This window comes from Mirounga leonina, unplaced genomic scaffold, assembly GCF_011800145.1.
Source record: "Mirounga leonina isolate KUSES-001 unplaced genomic scaffold, KU_Mleo_1.0 Mir_172, whole genome shotgun sequence".
NCBI lineage: Eukaryota > Metazoa > Chordata > Mammalia > Carnivora > Phocidae > Mirounga > Mirounga leonina.
Window position 1 is genome coordinate 15806948 of NW_023270442.1, and position 14620 is coordinate 15821567.

A 14620-nucleotide genomic window follows, 5' to 3' on the forward strand; every position below is an offset into this window, starting at 1 on the left:
GGAAGGAAGGAAGGAAGGAAGGAAGGAAGGAAGGAAGGAAGGAAGGAGATCCAGTGAGAGTGAGCAAAAGAAGCAGACTTTCTGCCCATGTCTATCAGACGGGAAACAGTTACTCAAGTGCTCATCAACAACTGAACCTGAAATTTCATCAAGCTGTATTCTTTAGAATATGTACTTTTTTGTATGTATGTTACCCTTCAATTAAAAGTTTTAACTTTGGGGGCACCTGGGTGGCTCAGTTGGTTAAGCGTCTGCCTTCAGCTCAGGTCATGATCCCAGGATCCTGGGATCAAGCCCACGATGGGCTCCCTGCTCAGCAGGGAGCCTGCTTCTCCCTCTCTCCCTCCCCTTTCCCCTCCCCCTCTGCTCTCATGCTCTCTCTCTCAAATAAACAATCTTTTTAAAAAAATAATAAAAAAAAGTAAAAGTTTTAACTTTTAAGCACAAGAGTTCTACCCCTTAATCAGGTATCCTCTGACCCCAGTACTGAAAGGAAGAGCCCTCCCTGGCTCCCTATGCAAAGAGGAGCAAGTAAAAGTAGGCGCTTGAGGAAATCAATTCTGAAATTGAGTCACCAAGATAATTCATGGGCAAAAAGAAAGAAAGAAAAATGTTTCCAAAACACCTAATTGAAGCCTGGTGATTCTGTCTACAAAGAAACATACTATTTGTATTATTATAAGTGAACTTTTATTCCAAACCCTCTCAATATGCACATTTCCAAAAATTTGGCTCATTTCTCCAGAGGACTTAGTAAATGCCCTCACTGTTTACTAAAGACCCAGGCTTGAAGAGCAGGAAAATGTTTATAAGCTGCTAATGAGGGCTTAGCACCCTTTGGGGGACAAACAGCTCCAGTCAGCAGCTCCACTGAGGAAAATGAGCTCTGTGCCCAGCAGGTACCAGCCAGGAGGCACAGTCGTGCATTGATTGCTAGGTAGTACAGCCAAAAGGAGGCCTGGTTAATTATCAGGCCACAGACTCAGTAGAAGGACATGCTAAACCTCATATGTCTGGGTTCTCCAAACATCAAGGCAGATAACCAGAAAGCCACATATTCACAATAGTAATTGCTCAATTGTGACTGCCTTATGCCACTTCTCCTTTTGACTTATGGGAAATTTTCCTGAAGAAGGGACCCAAGGAAGGCTGAGTATCTATTTTTGTGTTTCATTCATTCATTCAACAAGCATTCATTGAGCACTGATTTTGCACCAGACACTCTCACAGATGTTGCATATGCAACACTGAACAAGATCTTCAAAGTCCCTGCCCAAAAGGAGATGAAATTCTGGTGGGCAAGACAAAGAAACAAATAATCCAGTAAGTACCTACTATCATTGTCATGTAACAATAGGTGCTCTGAGAAAGAGCAAAAACAGAGAGGAGACAGGTCCTGGTGGGAGCTGCTGCTTCAGAAAAGAGGATCTCCTCAATCTCTCCCCAAAGAGAGGGCATTTACCTTGTAAGCTAAGAAATTCCATTTTTTCCTTAAGTTGGCAGAAATTATTGGGAGGTTTTAAGCAATGGAACGATATACACTGTAGATTTGAAGGATCACTTCAGCTGCTGTGAAGAGAATGAATTTTTGGGAGGTCAAAGTGGAAGTCAAGAGTTACAAGGAAGGGTGAGGAGATGGTGGCAGAGATGTGGAGACACAGAGAGGTACGTACAGATCTGCAAGTTCTTGCAGGTTGAGACAACAGACCACTAACAGGTGGAGCATAGCTTCTGAGAGAAAGGTATGAAAGAGAGCTCTTACTTTTTGGCTTGAGCTAAAGTGGATGGTGGTGCCATTTACTAGAACATTCCTGCCTCCTGATCCACATGAGGAAAAGACCTTTTTTGCCTATGGAGTTTCCTCTGTACTGCCTAAAGAAGACACAACTGGCTTGGATCTATTCCTAGCTAAAGAGAAATGGTAGCCTCATTATTTTATTTCAGCCCTTATAGACTATAATTTTGGAAGCACAATTCATAAATAAATTCAAGGTAGCCTATTTATCTCTCCTTTTTCTATTTGATTGAAATCCTGGGCATTGGTTTCCACTGGGATGATGAATTTGGCTAGAATTTTGTCACATTTATTCAAGACTAATATGGTGTTATCTAGCACAAAAACAGATGAGAAATCATTCCTGCAGGACTGCAACTCAGACATGGCCCAAAGGAAACACACGAGACATAAGGAAATCATTGGAACACAAACAGTAGACAGTCTTGTGCTGAACTAGAAAATGTCCTAGTTCGCCCAGAATACAGTATTTATAATCATGGGCAAAGAGGAAGGATTTAACTTGGGCACACAGTAGTTGTGCTTCAAAGGTAAGTTTTCCTAGCATTGTTCAAGAGCACTGAACTTTGGATAAGCAATTAAACAACTTAGGAAAATCAGCCAGTCAACAAATATTTATTGAGGCACTCTATCGTCCAAGTACCATGGAAGGGACAATGGAAAGCAAAATAAACCTGCTCACTTCCCCCTCTGGAACTGATGGCCTAAAGGGAAAGGTGGTGTAAGTGAAGTGATTATAAATTACAGAAGACATGCAAAGGAAAAGTAGGGGTGCTGTAGGAATGCATTATGTGGGGATCAACCTGGTCTAGGGAGACATGCTGAGATGTGAAGGGTGAGTGGGTGTCCACAAGGGGAAGAGAAAACAAATGATGAGAACAGAGCAAACACCACCAACCAGGGCCAAGAGGGAAGGAGTGTGGCATTTTCCAGGAGCTCCGAGGAATGAAGAGATGGAAGAGGTCAGCAAGGGACAGCGCAGGCAGTTAGGCCTGCATGTTTATTCTAAAGGCAGGAGGAAGCTGCTAAGTGGTTGGTTCTAAGTGGAGGAATCATCCAGGGTAGGGTTTTGAAGATGGCTCTGGCGGCAGAAAGGGAAGAGATGGGAAAGGCTCACCAACAGAGAGGGAGGAGGTGTGGTGGGGTGTGGTGAGGCAATAGGAGCTGTAAAAGTGGGCAGGAAGCAGGATGGACAGGACTGGGTGATGGGTGTGTATGAGATCATGTGCAGGTTCGGGCAGAGGCGAGAGTGGAGAGGGCAAGGAGATGAGGCAGTAGGGTCCCAAGGATTCCTGTGTGTCTAGCCTGAGCCCTGTATTGACGTGGAAAACTTCAGAAGTCTGCATGAGTCCCTCCACCTACACTTAGAAAGTTCTGATTCCCACCCTAGGTAATAAAAATGTAATCTAGAAGGGAATCAAGAAGGAAAGCCAAAGAAATCAAAGGGACAGAGAGACTATTTGAGAGCCCAATAGGTATGGAAAGCCAGAGAGAAGGAAAAACATGGTAAGTATCAGCAAATATAATTAACCCCCCTCCCCTCTAACAAGGTGAGAGGGATATAACCATACTGGGGCTGGTAGAGATCAGAGAAGCCAGATGTAGCAGCCGCCTGCCGTGTGGTTTTCTGGGTGGCAAGAAGTAGAGGCATCATTGTAGTCCAAGTGACCACAATGGTAGGGCAGAAGCCAGCAGAAAGAAAAGGTGGCAGCTCTGTGGAGCCAAAAAGGAACTTTCACTCCATTGAGTGGAGTCTTGGACCATGCATGGGGAGGCTGGACATGGAAACCAGAATCCCATAATTGCACTCTCTTACTCATTCTTGGATAGGAATGAAAATACCAATGATTTGGACCTGGGGTACAGAGGTTTTGCAAAAAGGAGGGAGTCCAGGGTTTTTGCAGAAAGGAGGGTGCACACTTGTAGACTCCTTATTTAATGACTGACACGTACAACATGGGATACTTCCTATTCTCCAAACCTCTTAACTCTGTGAGGATGGAGTTATGTTCCAGGATTGCAGATATGCTTAGAGGGGCTCACAAGAGGGTTGAAATATGTCATTCATAAGATTCCATGGAACTGTTTATTAGGGGAATTCATGGAAAATGTTGACTTGATGTGCAATTAATCTCTTTGCCCCATAAGTGTGTTTCCCTTTTGCTTACAGAATCTTTTAGGGAAGAGTAGATGGACACATTTTATCCCTCCTGTTGCAGGAGGTCATATTAGTTAATATCCCATATGGTAGAAGATACAGAATTCCAACCACCCAAACCATGCAAGTAATGCCTTGTTCCCAAATGAAAGGGGAGGACATCAGGATGATGTCCAGCCACCCAAACCATCCAAGCAAACTTGTCTGCACTAGGGAGAGAAATGCAGGGGAGTAGAACTTGCTGTATTAACTGAAGTTTTCCCTTGCATCGCATGTACCCATACAGTTCCCCCTGGCCTTTCCCAACTCAGAGTCAGTAAGAAGCAGCCATCGAGTCAAGGAAGTGACCTTACAAAAGAATAAGAAGGAAAAAAGGGAGGGGTTTTGAATATGACTTTGAATGTAGTTTTCCTTATTCAGAATCTACAGCCTTTGCCTTTCCAAAGGATATGTTTTGAGCTTGAATTGCCCATGGCCTACATGCTTCAGGAAATAAGAGCTAGTTGGTTTGATTTTATGGGTCCCAGACACAGAAATCAAGTTAATCATGATTCTCAGTTCTGAGAACTTTATTAAGAGCATTAGTGCATGCAAAGCCCCTCTTGGGTTCATTTTTCCCTTCGGCCCATGATCTCTACTCCATTCCCCTATTCTGTAGGTAATCCATCTGAAGTGTTTGCTTAACCCTGAGTATGCACTGTCCTTTCAAAATATGCAAAATCACATTATGTGTTTGTATTTTAAATTAATAATAATTTTTTTTATTAATAATAACTTATCTGTCCACAATGTCATGTGTATGTCTATTTTGTAGCTTCCCTCTGCTACCACACACAAAAAAAGTTCAAGACCTAAAATGTATGTAGTAAACAAGAGATAAGAAAAAATAAAGTATGAGCTGTATTGTCAAGCCCCAGGCAAGAGAAAGCATCTCTGGGCGAGGAGGAGGGAAGGAAATGTTCAAAGGTGGAGAAAAGAGCTGAGACATCAGTGGAGGTCCTGAAAGGATAGTTCCTTGTCCTGAGTTCACAAGAGAATCCCAGGTAGGTCAGGGAATCTGACAGCTCCTTTCCCGGGTAGAGTTTATGGAAAAGAAGCAAGACCCCAAATTTTCTTATGCCCAACTCATGGCAGCAATTAGAGAAATGTCTGTACGGGGGTGTCTGGACAGATTCCTATAAGACACCTGTAAGCCCCTGGGCCCTAGCACATACAGGCCTGGTGGGACTTTACCCTCACCAGTGATTGTGGGGCAGTCCTGGAGCCTGAACCAGCCTAGTGGGCCAGACAGGGCTGAGAAGTCATCAAGCACCTGAATATGACCCTTGCCTGGTGGCCTCCTGCCCTTGATATCTCGGCTTTCTATGAGCCCCCAGGATAAGCATGAAACCTCAAGGGAGAAAGACTCTAAATTCATGATATTTAGTTTCTACCATTCAGCAGACTGGAGACTCTGAACAGAAATTAAACAATTACAGAAAAATTAAGTAGGTTACATTTCTTGCACAACTGATTTTTTTTTTTTAGCTCAACTTTGTTTCTGCTACACACCTGCCCCCTCCTTCAAGACTGTGCCTTTTTTTAAGTTAGGAACTTCAAAAATATTCTAGGAGTGCCTGGCTGGCTCAGTCAGTACAGGGTGCAACTTTTGATCTCAAGGTTGTGAGTTCAAGCCCCACATTGGGTGTAGAGATTACTTGAAAAAATAAACTCTCTCTCTCTCTCATCTATATATCTATATACCCTAAAACTAGAACAGTTCAGGACCTAGAAATACTGGAGAAATGATCTACATACTAGTAAAATGGGCATTTAAAGAAAGTCATTTGGCAAACTAGAAAATAATTACTCTTACTCTTCTAAGTAAGGAAACCTATAGAGTTTGTCCACTAAAGAGAACATCAGGATGGAAAGACACCTCACTGCTTGTTCTGTGTGATCTACTACCAAGGTCATTTTTGCAGAGAAGCCCCAGAAACCCCATTTCAAAGCTTCTCAGTCAGTACAAAAGCCAGACACAAAGGTCAACACAGCTACTGAATCACCTACAGGAGAGCCAGGGACAAAGTTTGGGGTGGAGTAGGGGTGTCACAGTCCATGAGGGCTGTCCCTTTTAGGAATATTTTTTCTGTATTTACCATATTCTGTTAAGAAATTACAACATATATAGTCTTCTCATTAACATATATATCAAATAGTGATATTTAATTAGGTTTTTAAAATTTCATTCAACTCTCCAAATGAAATTTTTTAAAAACTAGATCTAATAGAAAAGGACCATAGAAAAAGTATAATCGAACTTTTTAAAATCTCCCCAGAAAACTATTAAGAACTGCTATGGAGATCTTGGGAGCTTGGGAAGATGGAGGATGCTGAGTTCATCCCACCCCACGTTTACAACTAGATATCATCCATCTCCAAGTCAATAACCAGAGAGCAATCCAATGACTGGCAGAACAAACTCCACAACTAAATACAGAGAAGCAGCTGCATCTGAAAGTTTAGGAAGGTCAGAAAGACAGAGGAAGGCTGCCTGCCAGAGGAGGGAGCTGCACACAGAGGGCAGAAAAATGGGCCCTCACACCAGGGAGCTCACACAGGGAAGACTAATGCCCATAGCATTTGGCTTTAAAAACCAGAGGCACTGAATTCTGTAAGTGGGTAAAACCAGTAGGACTTGGAACCTGGAGCTTTAAAAGCCAGCTGACTCAGAACTAAGTGAAAGGGAGGGTGAGTGATGGCTGGATTGCCACCCTTAAAGAGCCAGCAGCCTGTACAGAGAAGCAATCACAATGCTGGGGGGCAAACAGGAGACAGATCTGTTCATACTGATTTTAAAGCATCTTGGGGGACTTCTCTGAAAATGAGGGAGCTGGCAGGAGCCTTTATCCTTCTCCACTTCCCAGCATAAACACAGAGACACCTGCGGGAGGTGGGGCTGCACTGACACTTGCTACCAACCCACTAGCAATGTGCCATGCCCATGAGTTCTCCTGATGGATCATCCACCCCACACCTTCTGGCCTCAGCCCTGGGCTCAGGGCAAATTTTGTTAAAGCCAACTAGGTGCCCTGCCCAACCTCCAGTTGCACAGTTCCCACTGCAACCTACACATCTACCACACCACTCCCAGCCACACATGCTCAGCCACCATCCCATGTTGCACCCACCCTCAGCCACCCTGGTACACAGACCCCAGAAGCTGCAGTGCTTCAGGGGATCCTGGTCCCATGCAAATTTTGCTAACACCACCACCCTGCTCCCAAGATCCCCAGCAGGCATGCCCCCCAGAGCTGTCCTGACTCAGTCCAACTGGCACCACAGAGAGCAAGCACAGCCCACAACAGGCAGAGTCAGTGCAGACAACTGCACTGAAAGGAAAATTGACTCAGATGTAAAGCAGGGCATAAGAAACACACATAGGATACTCTCCTGAAGGGCTAGGTTCTAATGAACAGGGGACACTGCACTGCAGGGCACTCCAGGACTCTTCATAAAATCACTTATTTTTTTTTAAGATTTTATTTATTTATTTATTTGACAGAGAGAGAAAGCACAAGCAAGGGGAGCAGCAGGCAGAGGGAATGGGGGAAGCAGACTTCCCAATGAGCAAGGAGCCTGATGCAGGGCTTGATCCCAGAGCCCAGGATCATGACCTGAGCTGAAGGCAGATGCTCAACCGACTGAGCCAACCAGGTGCCCCTAAAATCACTACTTTCAAGAGGAGAAGGCACAGTTGACTTTCTTAACACAGAGAAACAGAGAGAGGCAGACAAAAGGAGGAGACAGAGAAATTTATCCCAAATGAAAGAACAGGACAAGGCCACAGCCAGAGATCTAAGTGAAAGAGATATAAGTAACCTGCCTGATAGAGAATTTAAAGCAATGATCATAAGAATACTCACTGGACTTGAGAAAAAAGTGGAAGACATGAGTGAGTCCCTTAACACAGAGATAAGTAACATAGCAGAGATAAAGGGCTCAATAAATGAAATGAGAAACACACTTAATGGAAGGAACAGCAAGATGAAAGAAGTAGAGGAATGAATTAGTGACCTAGAAGATAAAGTAGTGGAAAGTAATCAAGCTGAACAAAAGAGAGAGGAAAGAATTATGCAAAACAAGAATAGACTTAGAGAACTCAGTGACTCCATCAAATGTAATAACATTCATATTATAGGAATCCCAGAAGAAGAAGAGAGAGAAAAGGGGGCAGGAAATTTATTTGAAGAAACAGTAGCTGAAAACATCCCTAATCTGGGGAGGGAAACAGAGTTCCAGATCCAGGGGGCACAGAGAACCCACAACAGAGCAAACAAAAGCAGATGAACACCAATACATGTTATAATTAAATTTGCAAAATATAGTAATAAAGAAAAAAATTTAAAAGTAGCAAGACAGGAGCTCCTGGGTGGCTCAGTCAGTTAAGTGTCTGCCTTTAGCTCAGGTCATGATCCCAGGGCTCTGTGATCAAGCTGCACATCAGGCTCCTTGTTCAGTGGGGAGCCTGCTTCTCCCTCTACCTCCAGCTCCCCCACTTGTGCTCATGCATGCATGCTCTCTCTGTCAAATAAATAAATAAAATCTTAAAAAAAAAAAAAAGGCAAGACAAAAGAAGTCATTAACTTACAAGGGAAAACCCATAAGGCTAGCAGGAGATTTTTCAACAAGAAACTTTACAGGCCAGAAGACAGTGGCATGATATATTCAAAGTGCTGAATGGGAAAAATCTGCAGCCAAGAATACTCTATTTAGGAAGGCTATCATACAGAATAGAAGGAGAGATAAAAGAGTTTCCCAGGCAAACACAAACTAAAGGAGTTCATGACCACTAAACCAGCTCTGCAAGAAATATTAAAAGGGATACTTTGATTTGGATTTCCCTGATGCCGAGCGACATTGAGCACTTTTTCATGAGTCTGTTGGCCATTTGGATGTCTTCAGTTGGCCTGGTGATGGGTATTGAGGAGGGCACATTCTGCATGGAGCACTGGGTGTTATGCGCAAACAATGAATCATGGGACACTACATCAGGAACTAATGGTGTAATGTATGGTGATTAACATAACATAATAATAAAAAATAAAAAATAAAATTAAAAAAAAGGATACTTTGAGTGGAAAGGAGAGACCAAAAATGACAGTAGGAGACACAAAAGCAGTAAAAATGATATTTCTGTAAAAAATCAGTTGAGAAACTGACCCAAAAAAAAAGGATATATAATATAAATACATATACCTAAAATTTGGGGAGGAGAAGAGAAAAGAATACATTCAAACTTAAACAACCATCAATTTAATATAGACTACCATATGCAAAAGAGGTTGTATGCAAAACTAATGGCAACATTAAATCAAAAGTCACTAATAAGTAGGCAAACAATAAAGAGAAAGAAATTCAAATATATCACCAAAGAAATCAGTAAAACATGAAAGAGAGAAAAACATGAAAAAAACAGAGAAAATCTTCCGAAACAACCACAAAATAATAAAATGGCAATAGATACATATCTATCAACAATTACTTTGAATGTAAATGGATTCAATGCTCCAGTCAAAAGACATATGGTAACAGAATGGATAAAAAGCAAGACCCATCTATATGCTGCCTACAAAAGACCCACTTTAGACCTAAAGACACATGCAGTTTGAAAGTGAGAAGTTGGAGAAACATTTATCATGCAAATGGATGTCAAAAGAAAGCTGAGTAGCAATACTTATACTAAAAAAAGACTATTTTTTTAAGATTTTATTTATGTATTTGTCAGAGAGAGAGCACAAGCAGGGGGAGTGGCAGGCAGAGGGAGAAGCAGACTCCCTGCCATCCAAGGAGCCCAAGGCAGAACTTGATCCCAGGACTCTGGGATCACGACCTGAGCTGAAGGCAAACACACAACCAACTGAGCCACCTAGGCATCCCAGAAAAAAAAAAAAAAGAGAGAGAGAGAGACTTTAAAACAAAGACTGTAACAAGAGACAAAGAGGAACACTATATAATAATAAAGGGAACAATCTAACAAGAAGATATAACAATTGTAAATATTTGTGCACCCAACATAGGAGCACCCAAATACATTAAACAGTTAATAACAAAAATAAAGGAATTAATTGATAATAATACAATAATAATAGGGGACCTTAACATTCCACTTATATCAATGGACAGATCATCTAAACAGAACATCAACAAAAAAACAACAACTTTGGGGCAGCTGGCTGACTCAGTTGATTATGCGTCTGACTCCTAATTTTGGTTCAGGTCATGATCTCAGAGTCATGATATCGAGCCCTGCATTGGGCTCCATGCTCAGCAGGGAGTCTGCTTTAGATTCTCTCTCTCCCTCTGCCCCTCCCTCTGCTCACTCTGTCTCTGTCTCTCTATTCCCCCCTCTAAAATAAATAAATAAATATTTTTTTAAAAAATGGCTTTGAATGACACACTGGAACAGACGGATTTAACAGATATATTCAGAACATTCCATCCTAAAAGAGCAGACTACACTTCTTTCCAAGTGCACACAGAACATTCTCCAGAATAGATCACATATTAACACAGAAAACAAACCTCAACAAATTCAAGAAGATTGAAATCATACCACACAACTTTTCTGACCACAATGCTATAAAACTAAAAGTCAACCAGAAGAAAAAATCTGGAAAGACCAGATACATGGAGGTTAAATAACATGCTACTAAATAATGAATGGGTCAACAATGAAATCAAAGAAGAAATTTAAAAGTACATGGAAACAAATGCAAATGAAAACACAACAGTCCAAAATCTCTGGGATATAGCAAAAGCAGTTCTAAGAGGGATGTTTATAGCAATACAAGCCTACCTCAAGAAGCAAGAAAAATCTCAAATAAAAAACTTAACCTTGCACTTACAGGAGCTAGAAAAAGAACAACAATCAAAACCTAAAACCAGAAGAAGGAAGGAAATAATAAAGATTAGAGCAGAAATAAATAATATAGAAACTATAAAAACAATAGAACAGACCAATGAAACCAAGAGCTGGTTCTTTGAAAAAATTCATTAAATTAATTAACCTCTAGCCAGACTTATCAAGAAAAAAATAGAAAGGACTCAAATAAATAAAGTCGCAAATGAGAGAGGAGAAATAATAACCAACACAACAGAAATACAAACAATCACAAGAGAATATTATAAAAAACTATATGCAAAAAAAACTGGACAACTTAGAAGAAATTGATAAATTCTTAGAAACATATAACCTAACAAAACTGAAACAGGAAGAAATAGAAAATTTGAACAGACCAGTAACCAGCAAAGTCAGTAATCAAAAAACTCCCAATAAACACAAGTCTAGAACCAGATAGCTTCACAGGATAACATATTTTTTTAAAATTCCAAAATATAGAAAAGGAAGGGAAACTTCCAAATTCATTCTATGAGGCCAGCATCAGCCTGATACTAAAACCAGATAAAGACACCACTAAAAAAGAGAACCACAGGCCAATATCCCTAATGAACACAGATGCAAAAATTCTCAATAAAATACTAGGAAACCAAATTCAACAATACATTTAAAAAAACCATTCACCACAATCAAGTGGGATTTATTCTTGGGTTGCAAGGGTAGTTCAATGTACACAAATATGATACATCACAATAAGAGAAAGGATAAGAACCATACTATCATTTCAACAGACACAGAAAAAGCACTTGACAGGTACAACTTCCATTCATGATTTAAAAAAAAAAAACCCTCAACAAAATAGATTTAGAGGGAACATACCTCAACATAATAAAGGCCATTTATGAAAAACCCACAGCTAACATTATCCTTAATGTGGAAAAACTGAGAGCTCTTCCCCTAAGGTCAGGAACAAAACAAGGATGTCCACTCTCACCACTTTTATTCAACATAGTAATGGAAGTCCTAGCTATAGCAATCAGACAACAAAAAGACATAAAAGGAATCCAAATCAGTAAGTAAGAAGTAAAATTCACTATTTGCAGAAAACATGATACTAAATACAGAAAACCCTGACAACTCCACCAAAAAACAAACAAACAAACAAAACTGCTAAAACTGATAAACGAATTCAGCAAAGTCACAGGATATAAAATCAACATACAGAAATTTGTTCCATTTCTATACACCAGTGCTGGTGTAATGAAGCAGCAGAAAGAGAAATTAAGAAATTGATCCTATTTACAATTGCACCCCCCCCAAAAAATAAATAAGATACCTAGGAATAAACCTAACTAACAAAGTGAAAGACCTGTACTCAGAAAACTATAAAACATGGATGAATGAAATTCAAGACAACAAAAAGAAATGGAAAACATTCCATGCTTATAGATTAAAAGAATATTGTTAAATGTTTATGCTACCTAAAGCAATCTACACATTTAATATCAAAAAAAAGACAGGGCGCCTGGGTGACTCAGTTGGTTAAACATCTACCTTTGGCTCAGGTCATGATCTTAGGGTCCTGGGATTGAGTTCCGAGTTGGTCTCCCTGCTCTGAGGGGAGTCTGCTCCCCACTCTCCTTCTGCCTCTCCCCCCACTCATGCTCTCTCCCTCTCTTTCTCTCAAATAAATAAAATCTTTAAAAAAAAGATAATCTCTTCAATAAATGGTATTGGGAAAACTGGACAGCAACATGTAGAAGAACGAAACTGGACCATTTTCTTACACCATAAACAAAAATAAATTCAAAATGGATGAAAGACCTAAATATAAGACAGGAAACCATTAAAATCCTAGAGGAGAAAACAGGCAGCAACCTCTTTGACCTCAGCCACAGCAACTTCTTACAACTAGTAAGCAACTTCTTACATCTCCAGAGGCAAGAGAAACAAAAGCAAAAATGAACTATTGGGACCTCACCAAGATAAAAAGCTTCTGCACAATGAAGGAAATAATCAACAAAACTAAAAGGCAGCCAATGGAATGGGAGAAGATATTTGAAATGACATATCAGATAAAGGGCAAGTATCCAGAATCTATAAAGAACTCATCAAAATCAAAACCCAAAAAATAAATAGTACAGTTAAGAAATGGACAGAATTCACGAACAGACATTCCTCCAAAGAAGACATACAAATGGCTAACAGACACATGAAAAGATGCTCAACATCACTAATTAACAGGGAAATACAAATCAAAACCACAATGAGACACCACCTCACACTGGTCAGAACGGCTAAAATTAACAACTCAGGAAACAACAGATGTTGGCAAGGATGTGGAGAAAGGTGAACCCTCTTGCACTGTTGGTGGGAATGCAAACTGGTGCAGCCACTCTGGAAAACAGGATGGAGGTTCCTCAAAAAGGTATACACACACAGGTATACATACAATGGAATATTACTCAGACATCAAAAAGAATGAAATCTTGCAATTTGCAACAACATAGATGGAACTAGAGTGTATTATACTAAGCAAAAGAAGTCAGTCAGAGAAAGACAAATATATGCTTTCACTCATATGTGGAATTTAAGAAACAAAACAAATGAACATAGGGGAAGGGAAGGAAAAATAAAACAAGATAGAAACAGAGAGGGAGGCTGCCTGGGTGTCTCAGTTGGTTAAGCGACTGCCTTCGGCTCAGGTCATGATCCTGGAGTCCCTGGATCGAGTCCCGCATCGGGCTCCCTGCTCGGCAGGGGGTCTGCTTCTCCCTCTGACCCTCCCCCCTCTCATGCTCTCTCTCTGTCTCATTCTCTCTCTCAAATAAATAAATAAAATCTTCAAAAAAAAAAAAAAAGAAACAGAGAGGGAAAGGAAGGGAGGGCAAACCATAAGAGACTTTTAACTACAGAGAACAAACTGAGGGTTGCTGGAGGGGGTCCAAGGTGGGGAGCTGCACTAAATGGGTGATGGGCATTAAGGAAGGCACTTACTGGGATGAGCACTGGGTGTTATATATGTGATGAATCACTAAATTTTATTCCTGAAACCAATACTATACTATATGTTAACTAACTTAAATTTAAATCTAAAAAAACCCAGCAGCATTTTTTCACAGAACTAGAATAAAAAATCCTAAAATTTGTATAGAACCAATTTGTAAAAGACCCCAAATAGCCAAAGCAATCATGAAAAAGAAAAGCAAAGCTGAAGGCATCAAAATTCTGACTTCAAGTTCTATTTCATAGCTGTAGTAATCAAAACAGTATGATACTGACACAAAATAGACACATAGATCAATAGAACATAATAGAAAATGCAGAAAAAGAAAAACAGCAAAAAACCCATAATTATATGGTCAATTAATCTTTGACAAAGCAGAAAAGAATATCCAATGGGAGAAAGACAGTCTCTTCAACAAATGGTGTTGGGGAAAACTGGACAGCAACATGCAAAAGAATGACACTGGACCACTTTCTTACACCATACATAAAAATAAACTCAAAATGGATTAAAGACCTAAATGTGAGGCCTGAAACCATAAAAATCCTAGAAAAGAACACAGGCAGTAATTTCTTTGACATTGGCCATAGCAAACTCTTTCAAGATATGTCTCCTGAGGGGAACCCTCCTACACTGTTGGTGGGAATGCAAGCTGGTGCAGCCACTCTGGAAAACAGTATGGATGTTCCTCAAAAAGTTGAAAATAGAGCTACCATACGATCCAGCAATTGCACTACTGGGTATTTACCCCAAAGATACAAATGTAGGGATCCGAAGGGG